This window comes from Rhinopithecus bieti, unplaced genomic scaffold, assembly GCF_001698545.2.
Source record: "Rhinopithecus bieti isolate Rb0 unplaced genomic scaffold, ASM169854v2 scaffold_64276, whole genome shotgun sequence".
NCBI lineage: Eukaryota > Metazoa > Chordata > Mammalia > Primates > Cercopithecidae > Rhinopithecus > Rhinopithecus bieti.
The window spans coordinates 268,014-283,420 of NW_016824314.1; the positions used below are offsets into that span (position 1 = coordinate 268,014).

Consider the following 15,407-nt stretch of genomic DNA (forward strand, 5'->3'; position numbering starts at 1 on the left):
CACCTGTAATCCCAGCTACTCGGGAGGCTGAGGCAGGAGAATTGCTTGAACTCGGGAGGCAGAGGTTGCAGTGAGCCGAGATCATGCCACTGCACTCCAGCCTGCAAGAATCCGTCCCCCCCAAAAAAAAAAAAAAAAAATCCACACCATTCTAGTTAATAACACTATCTGAAAGAAATAATCTAAACTGTGGACTAAAATTTATGCTGAAGATATTCATCAAATGATAACTATAATAGCAAAATTCTTTAAAACAATCCACGTTAAACAATACAGAAATCATTAAGTAAACCACTTAGGATATAACCACAAAATGCAATATGCAGTCATTAAAAGTTATTTAAAATCAGAAAATATGACATAATAAATGTTAAGAGAATAAAGTTTACAAAATGGGCAGTTAGGATGATCTTAAGTAAAAAAAAAAAATTCATAAAGCTCAGAACAGACATATTATAAACAGTGACTGTTTGAAAATGAATATAAGCAGGGAATGTGAACACTTGTCCCAGTCTCCAGTTTATGAGATCTTACCCCTCACCACCTGTGAACTACCACTGCTTACATGACGATGCCTGTCTCACTCCCTGTGCACTCCAAGTATTTCTTGAGGGCACAGTATCATACCTGGCTGCATTCAGTAAACTGCTGCTGCTTCAAATTTACAAACTCTCCCACCTCATTTCATACATGTAAAAAATGGATCTAGCTATTTAAGTCACCTGAAAATTGAAACTATATTGAACATGAAGTTCATCAAGAACGGGTTTCACTTTTCTCTGCTTCTTTCAAATAAAAACATTAAGGAAGAAACATGCTTGGAGCTTTCTTTCGTTAACAACAGAATCCAAGGCAGGCTTGAGACAATATAAAGATACCACATACCTGATTAGTATTGTGCGCTAGGACCAGCAGTGGTGTCGTCGGTTTATTTTCATGTCTAAGAACATTTGCTTTAGCAGTCTAATCTTAGCTACCACAAAACACACACACACACACACACACCCATCTGTGTGCTGTAGTGCTCAGCCACTACCCAGGGCCACACCTGACTCCAGCTCCGCCCTATTCCCCACTGATTCCACCTTCTACTTGGCAACTTCTGCCTAATTAGCTGAGCAGAGCACAGTCAGGCGAGAGGAGGCTGTGAGCAACGCTGGGAACATGGAGAAACCAGATAAGAGTAGGAAGACCTTAACGTGGCAGAGGGCCAACTGAGCGGCATTCGTAAGTCTGTGGTTCTCAACAGGGGCAATTTATCACCCCAGGGGATTTTGCCAGTGTCTTGGAGATATTTTTAATTGTCACAACTGTGGGGGTGCTAATGGCGCCTAGTAGGAAGAGGCCAGGGATGCAACTAAACATCCTACAATACACAGAACAGTTCCCCACAACAAAGAATTATCCAACCCCAACTCTCAACAGAGCTAAGATCAAGAAATCCTACCACAGACTGATGCATTCACTAGTACAGTGCAGTCTACTGTACAGTACAGTTCAGCAGGAACAAGATACCCAGCGGTTAGAAGAGACCTGAGGTAGTTCAGGAAATGTAAACACACACATTACCTCCTCACTCAGATGCTAAGGTGACCAAAATTCTACCTCAAGAATTGGTAATGAGGGCATTGTAATTAATTAATTAATTTAATAAAACTAGTAAGAATGCTTTTTTCCCCCAAGGGCTTGCTCCTATAAATATCTTATAGTTAAAGACTGCTTCACAGCAAAAACTGTAAGATAATACTATCAAAATTGCCCAGACTGGTAAACATCTCCAGAAAACTTGGCAACACACACATAGTCAATGACAAATTTAGTTGTGTATCTCAACAGGACCTAAAAACTCAAACTTAAAGTTCCCAGCTTAGTTTAAGTGGAAAGTGTCAAGTTTTCAAAGATCACTCAAAAAGAAGAAAAGGGCTGCTTTCCCAGATGAATCATCAAGAACTACACAAGACTTAGAAGAGTAACAGTTTAAAACTGAGAACACTACTTAGGCACTTCAAACCAAAAAAAATGCACATTTTTTTAAAAAGTGTATGAATCATCATTACTATAATTTGGTTAAAGTCATGACCAATGAGTCAAGCCACAATATTTTAACAATTGTGTTAAATATTAGGTTAAATAAAAGGTTTTTAAAAATTATTTTAACAACCTTATGCCATTGATTTCCACCTGTGGGAGGCCAGAAGGTTAGAGAAGTCATCTGGTAGTATCCCTGGCTGGCTGGGGCTTAAATAACTTCAACCTGTCTCTAAAGCATCATTTTTGCCTATCTACCTTGACCTCTGTCCTTTCAGTGTTAGGAAATACCCATCACTTAGGGTGGCCCACTTCAATGTTGGACAGGAATTAACTGTTAAGAGTGTGTCTGTTACGCTGAAGCAAGAGAACCTCCCGTTCAACTACAGGTATTAGTTTTGAATCACGTGAAACCAGCCTAATTATTCTCTATACAGCAGCCCTTCAAGTTTCCATATTATCTTGTCTTTCTCACCCAAGCCTTTTTCTTCTCCAAGTTGTAAAATGCACTCTCCCCACAAGCTGTTACAGTTAGCTATTTAAGTGATACAATTAAGATTCAATAGGAGACCAAAAAGCCAGAATGGCAGAACTGAAAGGAATCAGAGACCAACCAGTTCAAACCCAATGCCATTTTTAAAAATGAGTAAACAAGGCAGAGAGAAGCAAGTCTGCTTGTCAGAGGTCAAGCTATTCAGAAAAGTCAGGAGCAGAATTCAAGTTTCCTAACTCTTTTGCCCCTCAGAACTGTACACCAAGTTGTACAGATGTTGTGTGAAAGGACGGACAGTCTTTGTTTTACGAAAATATACAGACTGAGAAAAGATGATCCGTCTAGCAAGAATCTGTATTAAAAAGTGATGACTAGGTAATTTAACTTAAAAATTACATAAGAAAGGAAATATAGTCACAGACTACTACCTGATTTGCAGATGAATAGTTGTCACTAAATATTTCTTATTGATTTCACTAAAAATAGGGATGTAACCATAGTCAGAGTGGGAAAAGGCAAACGAGGAGTTTAAGATGTCCAAATCCTCAACTATCAAAATAAGAAGGCAATGCATAATATTTAAAGTGGATAAATAAATAACAGTGGAATAACATGTTTAGAAATTGTAATTACTGTAACAAGAAAAGTTTGCCTCTATTTTTCATTGTAAGACTTTATGCTCCCTATTTTAAACAATGTGCAAGTATTATTTTGATAAAATTTCAACATTAATTTTAAGATACAGAAAAATAAGGGATTGGTAATAGATAATGTTGTAGGCAGGTGAACAGCAGAAAGAGCACCAAAACACCATTAGTCGGAGTACAGATTGAAATAAAAATGGGACAACCAACTATCCAATTTAAATCCCCTTTGACCAGGCAATTCCACTTCTAGGGCTCTAGACTATAAGAATACATCCATAAATGTTCAAAAACATATATACGAGAATGATCACTGTGACACCATTTTAAAAAATACAAATCAGAGCACACTAAATATCCACTAACAGGGGAAGGGTTGAATAATTCACAAATATATGTACCCGTATATTCTTCATTCACCCCACAAATATTTATTGATTGCTAGGTACTAAGTATAGAACAGTAAACAAAAGTCAACCGGCAAAGGAATACTACCTAATTATTAAAATGGAGAATGCAGATCTGTATGTACTGATCTAGGTGAAAAAGCATACTTCAAAATATTATATGTAGTATGATCCCACTTTTATTAAAATACCCAGTATAACTAGATGAGACTTTTTCTTTATGTACTTACAGTATTTGAATTTTTTAGCATTGTAATATTACCTGTGTAAGCTTCTTTAAAGACAATAAAGACATTTGCTTGTCAGATTGGATAAAAGCAGTAACAAAAGAAAGCAAAAAAGAATGGAGGGAAGGAACGAATCTACTTTTTGTAAGTCTCTCTATACAGTAAAACAGGGAAGATACACATGATTTTCACTTCTAGATTTTACCAATGTATATGCAGTCTTTATATATATCTTCAAGAAATTCTCTCACACATTCACAAGGAGAACTAAGAAACAATCTAAATTTTCATCAATGAAAGAATGAACCAATTGTGATCTATTCATACAATAAAACACCATACAGTAGTTATTAAAACTCAAACCACAAAAGCACAAATCTGAGGGAAAACCTCATATGTTAGAGAGTACATACAGAATAAAATTATTTATGTAAAACTTTTTAAAAAGCAACAAAATAAAACTGTCTTTACTTATAAATATGGACCCATAGATTAAAAATACCATGAGATACCACTTCTCAGCCTAAATATCTGACAATATTGAGTGACAATATTAACGACATGGAACAAGAACTCCAATGTCTGCTAAGGTAAATGTATACTGCCACCACCACTGCAGAAAACAACATATTATATAGAGTGGTAGTCAGAAATCTAAAGATAGTCCCCCAAGATTCCTGCCCCTGGTTATTCAAATACTAATTTGAGTATAGCTGTGAAACGACCATGGAGATAAAATAGAAAGAGTAATCTAGATTATCCCAGTGGACCCAATCAAATCATATGAGTCCTTAAAAGCAGAGAATGGTCTCCACCTAGAAAAGGAAAAAAATATTAGAGAGATTCAAAGCATGAGAGAGATTCAACCTCCTACTGCCAGCTTAGAAGACGAAGAAAGAAAGAGGGTCACAAGGCAAGGAATGTGTGGCCTGTAGAAGCTGAGAATGACCACCAGCTGACATCCAGCAAGGACACATGGACCTCAGTCCTAACAACCATATGAAATGAATTCTACCAACAACCCAAATAAGTGTGGGAGTTGATTTCTCTCCAGAGCCTGTAGAAAAGAATGCAGCCCTACTGACAACTTGATTTCAGCCTCGTAAAACTCATAGCAGATAAACCAGCCAAGTCTACTGCACTTCTGACCTATAGGACCATGAGATTTTAAAATGTGTGTTGTTTTAAGCCTCTAAGTTTGTGGTAATTTGTTATACAGCAACAGAAAACTACCACTTCTAGAAAAGTTGAAGAAATGCATTATCCTACAACCCAGGAGCTATACGCCTGACCATACACAAAGAGAAACTCTTGCCCAAGAGCACAAAAAGACATGCACAATGTTCACATCCCCATTGCTCATGACAGATTTAAAAAAATTGACAATCCAGTCATTCATCAATACCACAAAGGACAAACTGTGGAATATTCATAATGTAACACAATAAGACAAGGAGATACCAATGAACTACAGCCATACAAAAATACGAATGAGTCTCAAATCTCACATTATACAGAATAAAAAAGCAAATGAAAGAAGTACACACACAATACAATTCCAGTTATAAAGTTCAACAGCATGCAGGGCAAAACAACACAGCTTCAAGATACAAATGTGATAAAACTATAGCAATTAAACAATAAAAACAAAATTCAGGGTAGCAGTTATGTCTCTGGGGACATAACAGAATGGGATCAGAGAAGAGAGACCAAGGGCATCAAAAGTAACATACATTGTTCCTAACTGGTGATTACAAAGTAACAGCACTTGGCCGGGGCGGTGGCTCACGCCAGTAATCCCAGCACTTTGGGAGGCGGAGGCGGATGTATCACGAGGTCAGAAGATAGAGACCATCCTGGCTAACACGGTGAAACCCTGTCGCTACTAAACATACAAAAAATTAGCCGGGCATGGTGGTGGGTGCCTGTAGTCCTAGCAACTCAGCAGGCTGAGGCAGGAGAATGGCATGAACCCTGGAGGCGGAGCTCACAGTGAGCAGAGATGGCACCACTGCACTCCAGCCTGGGTGACAAAGCAAGACTCCGTCTCAAAAAATAAAAAAAAAAAAAAAAAAAAAAAAAAACACAAAATAACAGCGAAAAAAAAAAACACTACATTCTATACATAATTTATAATATTGTAATATCCTACTCAATATTTGAAAGATGAAAACATCTAGATAATCAAACTTCTACATAACAAAAAAAACTTTTTTCTTTTCTTTTGCAAAGATGTGTTCATTGAAAGGACTAATTCAAATAATATAAAAAGTCCAATAATTTTTTTTAATCACCTAAAATTCTCACCACCTAGACATAATCCGTAACAATTTGCTTAACATCCTTCTAAGCATTTCCTATGAGTATACATACATTTAAATATTTTACATAAAATCTCAGTATATATACACATAGGTATATGTTCTGTCTATAAATGTTTAGACCCTTTTGAAAAACAACTATATTAAGACATAATTTACATAAAATAAAATGCACCCATCTTAAGTATAATGTTAAGTTCTGACAAAAGCGTATAAAAAATGTATATTTAGTATAACCACCACCCAATCAAAATACAGAGTAATTCTATCACCATAGAAAGTTCTTTTCTGCTCCTCTGCAGTCAATCCCCACCCCTACCTATAACCTCAGGTAACCACTAATCTGCTTTCTTAATGTTTTGGTGGTTCTAGAATTACATGTGAATCAAATCATACAGAACGTAGTCTTTTGTCTGGCTTCTTTTGCTCAATATAATGTTTTTAATTTCATAGAGTGACACTGTGCAATTCATTCCTTTTTTCTCCTGAGTAATATTCCATTGCAGATTTGTTGATAGACTATACTGTTTCCAGTGTTGAGCACTGAGTACTGTTGTACAAATCATTTGTGAATTTAAGGTTTTATTTTATACCCAGGGGTGTAATGTCTAGGTCATACAGTAAGTGCAAGTTTAAGTTAATAGGAAACTGTTAAACAGTTTTCCAAAGTGCCTGTACACTCCTATCAGCAATTTATGTAAAATTCTGATTGCTCTACGTCCTCACCAACACTTGGTATTGTTAGTCTTTTTCATTTTGACCATTCTTGTAGGCAAAAAGTTGCTCATAATTATAATTTTCTTTAATAACTAAATATGTCAAGAATTTTTAATATGTCTACTAGAATTTCAAATACCTTCTTTTGATAAGTTGCTCCACAATTTTTTTTTTTTTTTTTTTTTACCAATTTTGCCATTTGGGTTTTTTTTTTTCTAATTTATTGAAGTTTTTTATATAATGCTGGGTAAAAGTCCTTTGTCAGATATATCAATATATATCTGCTCCCAGTCTATAGTATACTGTTTCTTTTCCTTAACAATGTCTCCTAAAGTGCAGACTTTTTAATTTTATTGAGTCCAATTTAACATTTTTAAAATGTTGTAGTTAGTGCTTTTTGTACCATATATAAGACTAAATGCTTTCTCCCTCAAATTGACCACAAAACATGGATATCTGCTCTCACCACTTCTATCATAATATTGGACTTGAGGTCCTCACAAGTGTAATAAGGTAAAAAAAGAAACAGAAAGCACATGATTGGAAAGGAAGAAGTAAAACTGTCTTCATTCAATGACTGTATGTGGAGAAAATCCAACCAAAAGACTACCAGAACTAATAAGTGGATTTAGAAAGGCTACAAGACACAAAGACAATATACAAAAATCAGCTGTATTTTTACATATTAGCAAGGAATACTTGAGAAATGATTTTTTAATCCCATTTACAATGGCATTAAAAATGTAAGATATTAAGATATAAATTCAATAAAATACGCACAGGACCTGTACACTGCAAAACTAAAAAACATGTTGAAAGAAATTAAAGAACTACATAAATGGAGCGCTATAACATGTTTATGTAGTGGAAGGTTCAATGACATTAAAATAGCAATTCTCCACAAACTGATCTACAGAGTCAAGGCAATCCCAATTGAAACCGCAAGTTGTTTTTTTTTTTTTTTTTAAACTAACAAGCCGATTTTAAAATACTTTTGAAAACACAAAGGACCTAGAATACCCAGAAAAATTTTGAAAATAAAGAACAAAATTGGAGGATTTATACTAACCAATTTCAAACTTTACATAAAGTTATAGAAATAAAGACAATGTGGTACCGACATAAGAACAGACAGCAAAAGCAACAGGAGAGAGTCCAAAAGCAGATCCACACATACATCACCAGTTTACTTTCAACAAAAATGCCAAGAGAACTCAATGGGCAAAGGATACAGAAAGGGGAAGAAACTCAATAGGGAAAGAATTACCTTTTCAACAAATGATATTTTAAAATGTATATTAGACCAGCGAGCTTGAGCCCAAGGCCTCCTCAGGCAAAAAATAAAATTTAAATTTAAATTTAAAAATTGTTTATTCATAAAGGAAAATAAAGAACCTAGACCCATAGCTCATACCAAACACTCTATCAACCCCTAAAAATTGATCATGAACCTTAATATTGGAGCTAAAACTATAAAACCTCTAGAAGAAAACACAGGAGAAAATTCAGCAGGCTTTTTTTCACACAACATTTCAGCTATCCTTACATGCTAATAAATTTTTTTTTCACTTTGTCAAAGGTAAGAAGAAAAGGAGAAAATCCTTACAAACTTTGAAAACATCTCTTCATTTCTTAAATGAAATTTCGAAATGCTTTCCTTATTCACATGGTCATACAACATTTCTTCAACTGAAGAACAGAAATATACAAAGGAAAAGAACAAAAATCTTTTTAACCTCCTTTCATATAGTTCCTACAAGAATGGGTTGGCTTCTATGAGATTGTAGTTTTGCCTCGATGATTCTTTTTTGAGTGCCTTTGCTGAAGTCATAAGTAAATCTCCCAACATATTAATACCACTTATAAGTTTTAAATATAAAACAGTTACCAGAAAACCATTACAATATGTGAAATGTTATGTACTGCTATATTGTCTTAAAATTGCCTGTTTTGGTTGATAAAGACTTGTAATGTATTTTACAGAGATAACACACTTTTAAAATTATAATAAAAGGAATTTTAGCCATTTTAAGTATAATTTATCCCCAACAATTTACAAGATATCTCAATAAATGTGTGTATCATTGCCTATTGGTTATGAATTGTGGTTAACAAAACAAGGAACGAAAGAATCCATTATAGGCCGGGCGCGGTGGCTCACGCCTGTAATCCCAGCACTTTGGTAGGCCGAGGCAGGTGGATCACGAGGTCAAGAGATTGAAACCATCCTGGCTAACACGGTGAAACCCCGTCTCTACTAAAAATACAAAAAATTAGCAGGGCACGGTGGCGGGCACCTGTAGTCCCACCTACTCGGGAGGCTGAGGCAGGAGAATGGTGTAAACACGGGAGGTGGAGCTTGCAGTGAGCCGAGATCACACCACTGCACTCCAGCATGGACCACAGAGCAAGACTCTGTTTCAAAAAAAAAAAAAGAAAAAGAATCCATTACACTATAATTTAGTAGTTTAGCCACCAGTTTTCCAGAAAACTAAAATTTAAAAAATACATATTGCAATGCTGCTACTTATGTATGAGTGATTTACTATTGCATACAAGTTACTCCAAAACTCAGTAGTCTAAAACAATGGACATTTATTATCTCACAGTTACCACAGGCCAGAAATCTAGGCACAGCTTAACTGGGTACTTCTGGGTCAAAGTCTATCACGGGGTTGCACTCAAGCTGCTGGCCAAGCTGTGGGATCCTCTGAAGGCCTCCATGTATGAAAAGGATATGCTTCCCATCTCACTCACATGGCTATAGGCAAGTCTCAGTCCCTACCACCTGGGATTCTCCAAGAGGCATGCAACATGGCATCTTTGTTAAAAAAAATTTCCTTCTTTCCATCGATAGCTTTTTTGCAGGTGTGCAATTCAACAGTTTTTAGCAAATGCACAGAATTGTAAAACCATCACCATAATCAATTTTAGAATATTTTCTTCACCCCAAAAAGAAACTCAGTCCTCTTTAGCAGTCAAACCCATTTTTCCCCAACCCCTACCCCAACACCAGTTCTAGGCAACCAGTACTCTATTATCTGAGTCTATATTTGTATTCTGGACATTCCATATACCTGTAATCACACAATATGTGGCCTTTTGTGACTTTCTTTTATCACTTAGAAAGTTTTCAAAGTTCATCCATTTGTAGCATGAGTCAGTATTTAATTCCTTTTTATTCCTGAATAACAGTCCACTGCATGGATAAACCACATTATTTAAACCATTTATCAGTTGATGTACATTTGAGTTGTTTCAACATTTTGGCTATTATGGCTACTGCTACTGTGAACATGTACAAACAAATTTTTGCATAGATATGTTTTCATTTCTCTTGGGTATATACCTAGGAGTGGAACTGCTTTGTCATGCCTTATCCCATATTTAGCCATTTCAAGAACTGCCAGACTTTCTCAAAGCACTTGCTCCACTTTACATTACAACATGTAGATTCCAATTTCTCCAGGTCACCAACACTTATTATTACCTGTCTTTTTTATTATACATAGCCATCTTAGTTTACTAAGATGGTTACTTAGATGGTCACTTAGTAACTGTCTTAGTTACTTGGTGTGACATGGTATTTCACTGCGGTTTTGATTTCCATTTACATGGTGACTAACGATGTAAAACATCTTTTCATGTGCTTACTGGCTATTTGTATGTCTTGTTTGAAGAACTGTCTATTCAAATCCTTTGTCCATTTTTTTTAGTTATTTTTCCTTTTATGACTAAGGTATAAGAGTTCCTTAAATACTCTGGATACTTACTCTGGATACCAGACCTTTAACAGATACACGGTTTCTCATACCAAACACTGGGGAGCATGTAGACAGGATAAAAACAGTTAACTCTCACACTGCTTATAGGACAGTAAAACAGTACGACTACATTGGAAAGCAATTTGTATTTAGTAAAGTTACTGGTGTACACACCTGACAAACAACAACTCCAATCCTAGATGTATATTCCAGAGAAATTCTTACCTTTGAAGAAAAACATGGATGAAACTTAGTAACTAATTTAAAAAGTTGCAGGAGGCTGGGCGGGGTGGCTCAGGCCTGTAATCCCAGCACTTTGGGAGGCCGAGACAGGCGGATCACGAGGTCAGGAAATCGAGACCATCCTGGCTAACACGGTGAAACCCCGTCTCTACTAAAAAAATACAAAAAACTAGCCGGCCTAGGTGGCGGGCGCCTGTAGTCCCAGCTACTCGGGAGGCTGAGGCAGGAGAATGGCGTAAACCCGGGAGGTGGAGCTTGCAGTGAGCTGAGATCCAGCCACTGCACTCCAGCCTGGGCGACAAAGCGAGACTCCCTCTCAAAAAAAAAAAAAAAAAAGTTGCAGGAAAAAAATCCACATAGCATGATGCCATTTATGTAAAGTTTAAAAATATGCATAAGCAAACAGTATTTTGGGGAGATATACCTGTATAAAGTAAAAAAACATTATCAAGAAAGCAGTCCAGGTGCAGTGGCTCACACCTGCAATCCCAGCACTTTGGGAGGCTGAGGCAGGCAGATCACTTGAGGTCAGGAGTTTGAGACCAGTCTGGCCAACATGGTGAAAGCCTGTCTCTACAAAAATACAAAAATTAGTAGGGCATGGTGGCACGTGCCCATAGTCCCAGCTACTCAGGAGGCTGAGGCAGGAGAATCGCTTCAACTTAAGAGGCAGAGTTGCAATGAGCCAAGAGGGCGTCACTGCACTCCATCCAGCCTGAGTGACAGAGCAAAACTCTGTCTCAAAAAAAAAAAAAAAGAACGAAAGCAAAGAAATGATAGACACAGAATTCAGCATGCTGGTTATTTTGAGAGGAAGGAAGAAGTACACAGGAGGTTTCAATGCTATTGGTGATGTTCTATTTTTTCAATACATACTTTTATACGCGTGACACATTTAATGAACACTTTTTCAAAGAGTTTCACTGACAACTGAAGGTCTTTTTAATATAGAAAGACACCAAAGCAGTTCAAAGCAAATATAAAGCAGATGAGAACATCACAGTGAACCACAAACCACAATACACAATATTTGTAAAGTATTTTAAATCCAACAAAGTGTATGTTTTGTAGAACTGAGAAGGCAGATTCCCTGCCCTTATCCGCTTCTTTCCACCATTGTGTTCACCTCTGTCTTCCTGATCCCACCTTTACCTCCAGGTCCTGAATCCACTTCTACCTCTTCCAGAGTTTTTCTCTTCAATATGTCAATCTGACGAGCACCCATCCTTCCTCTCAATTTCCATAGCACTTGTACCTCTTCAAAGCCTTCATCATATTATCCTCAGATTACACGTTTTAACTCCTCTATCAGAAATAAGCACCTGGAGAACTAGAACACTGGTCACATCATCAAACTGACTCTCCAAAAGCAAATTTTTTATTGACTATTGATTGAATAAATGAATTAGAAAATTCAGGCATTTCCAAGTGAGTTAAGAAATTGGATCTCGTCTAGTTATTTAAAAAAAAAATGAAAAGTTTAAAATTACACTTCTTGAAAAAGAATTTCAAAGTTGAAAATCCTTCAATACAGCAAAGACAAAGCTGACAACCGTCAGATAAAATATAAAATGTTTATACTGTATATACTGACAATTTTCCATATTCACAGGGGACAAAATTAGAAGGCATAAGAAGAACTTCCTGATTACTTGGCATCAGAACAGTCCACGGCTTTAGAAAATGTCTTTTAATCAACCACAAACCTGGGGAACAGGTAGGGTTGTAAAGCATCTTTGGGGGGGGGGGCGGGGACACATACCATTTCAAGGCTCAAAAAAATGAAGCCACTTTTAGAAATTTCAGCAATATTTTTAACTTGCTTTCAGATATTTTAAACTACTTACCACCAAAAGTATAAACCTAAACATTATGTGATTATGGTAGAAATGGAACTGCTACATAAGGGAAAAAGAAACAAACCACAAGTGAATCAACGACATTCCTCAAGAACCAGACGCTACTACCGACAACAATTAGCGTTTCCTGGCTGCTTAAATCAATTCATTCCCAGCTCTGCTTTGAGCTGGCACTAACTTAAAGGAAACAAAAATGTTGGAGCTAAGGCTGCCAGATTTAGCAAATATAAATACAGCAAGCCCAGTTAAACTTTAATTTCAGACAAACAACGAACCATTTTTTTAGTACAAGTATGTCCCATGTAGTATTTATAGTAAAAATGTATTCACTTTATCTGAAATTCGTATCAACTAGGCATCCTGTGTTTTATCTGGCAAACCTAGCTGGAGCCAAAAGGTAGAATAGTAATCAATCCAATTTCCTCATTTTTGCAGCAGAAACTGAGAACCAAAGAAAGGAAATGACTTGCTTAAGCTTAAGCCAAAGATCAGGGAAATAAGCTGGCTTTGAAAAGAGAAAACCTTTCCACTAGGTCACCTTGGGTACCACTTATAGTCCATTCCACTTCCAATTCTTGCTCAACTCACAGAAGCACCAAGCAGACAAGCTGTAAAAGGGTATCGTTTCCCTCTTTTAACATTAAACTTCAAGTTTCAGTACATCTCTTAAAACCACAGTCTCCAAAATCCATTAGGAAACTATGTGTTCCTCTTTAAAAAAAAAAAAAAAAATCCTGAAAATATTGTCTACACACTACCACCTCATACTGTTTACATGTTCACTCACCATATGAAACAGGACATCTTTTTCTCTTAAACTCAGTTTTCTCAAAATCCAAAATTCTCTTGCTCCAGGGTCTCAAGATTTCACACGAAGGCATGACTCTCAACGACTTGAGTTCATATACTCCTTCAGTTTTCATATTTTTTAGAGTTTTCATGTTTTTCTGATATGTCCTAACCTATCCGGTTGGTCTCAAAAGTCTTCCATTCCCATTCTGTATCTGAGCAACTAAATCAGCAATGAGGCATGAAGTCTCACTATTATAAACATACACTTACTTCCCCAGGGACTGGGATGCAAGGAAAGATGGAACGATTCGAGAAACGTCTTTATCAGAAATTTCGGGGCCAAAAAAGGCCCCAAAGTATGGTATGTGAGGGTTATGCTAATTGTCTCTGTAATTATATAGCATGCAATCGAACAAAATAAGGAGAAAGATAATAGAAAACACATATGCAAAGAATTCATTTTCCAGATCCTATCAAATTAAAAAATACACAAAACATTTCCTCAACTCCATACGGAGCTCCCCAACCTATGACTTCCCTGGGTCCTTAAGGGTAGTTAGCGTGGGGGTGGGTCGTGAGAATAGTGATAATGAGGCAGAAAAGGGTTCCATTTATTTTTACAATCTGGGCTTCCAAATAGATTTTAAGGAAAAAAAAAGGTTTTGTTGCATTAAAGAAACATGAAAACGGTAACATAAACCATTGTAACCCCCACCCAATAAGTTTTCTATTAAAAACTTCAGCCAGGTGAACGGGAATACGAATCATTTAAGATGAAAACAGATTTAAAGATCAACGAAAAGTTAGCAACTAAAGGATACCTATGCTTTCCTTCTGGCACCCCGAATGCACGCAGGTCTCTCGAGATCACACGTCAGACGTGGAAGGTCCTCACGGATTACTAGTCCGAGCTTCCATTTTACAGATGCGCAAACTCAGGCCAAGGACGACGGCTGACGGGCTCAAGGTCTCACAGGCCGTCAGGGAAAAGACCTGGCACCCCGGGCGGCCGGCCTAGGGCCCTTGGCACAGACTGCTTCTGCGGTTCCTGGTTCGACTCGGCCCGGCCCCAGGGGCAGACGCCAGCACCAGGGCAGAAGGACCCACGCCCCCAAGTCGCGCTGCCTCTCCGCGGGCTCCACGCCGGGCCCCCAGCCCACGGGCAGCGCAGGGCGGGGCCTTGGCGGCCCACCTGTCGCGGACCGCGCGGCCGGCAGCCACACCCCTGCCCGGGCGGGGGGCTCGGCCGCCCCTATTTGCGGCCAGCAGGGACGGCTGCGAGCGGCTTGGAGGAGCCGAGCCTAGAAGCCGCAAGAGTTACCTCAGGTGGGCTCTGAGCTGGCGGCGCAACGGCCCCGGCCCTCCTCGAGCATGCCCGAGACGCGGACGCAGCAGGGCCGAACCTCCGCCAGCGCGTTGCCTGTGTACACCCTACGCCCCTCCGCGTGAGGACGCCGACTGGCAGGTCACGTGACGCGGGCGTCACGTGTCCGGCCGGGTTGGGTGGAGGCGTTCCCCGGGAGGCCACAGCGCGCTGGGGGCCGGCTGCTGCGGGTGTGGCTGCGCGACACCTCTGTGCTTCCACCCCTTCGCTGTGCCCGGGCGAGGACCCACCAGGCTTGGAACCGAAGACTTCCCCAGCTCTGCCTTTATTGTTTCGTGTGTCGTGGGCCTGACTACATATGTTATTAATACTAGTGTTTTGGAAGGAAAAGGAAATTTTGTCTGGCAAAAGGACGTTGTACTTGGAGAAGAAAGTGGAAAATACTTTCTTACCTGAGGCTATCAAACGGGAGGGAAAGCGAAGGAATAAGTGGTAACGGTTTTTGCCCTGACAGATTTTTGTTTGCTTTCGCTCTCTAATCTGGACTGAAAGATAGATGCCCACAGCATAGCCCTCTCAGCCAGAGAA

The 15,407-nt window shown here is 38.4% G+C and overlaps 1 protein-coding gene across 4 annotated transcripts in view; it reads right to left on the reverse strand.

Annotated features, from left to right (window-relative positions):
* MARCHF8 (membrane associated ring-CH-type finger 8) overlaps nucleotides 1-14,954 on the reverse strand; it is a 143,972-nt gene extending 129,018 nt beyond the window's left edge. For 2 of the 4 annotated variants that reach the window (XM_017862235.1, XM_017862231.1), the window contains exon 1: nucleotides 14,317-14,954. The gene's annotated coding sequence lies outside the window, so the exon portion shown is untranslated. Of the gene's footprint in view, nucleotides 1-885; nucleotides 1,009-14,316 lie in introns of those variants that run through there. The other 2 variants (XM_017862232.1, XM_017862230.1) reach the window with 2 other exon arrangements.
* Between the last annotated feature and the right edge of the window lie 453 nt (nucleotides 14,955-15,407).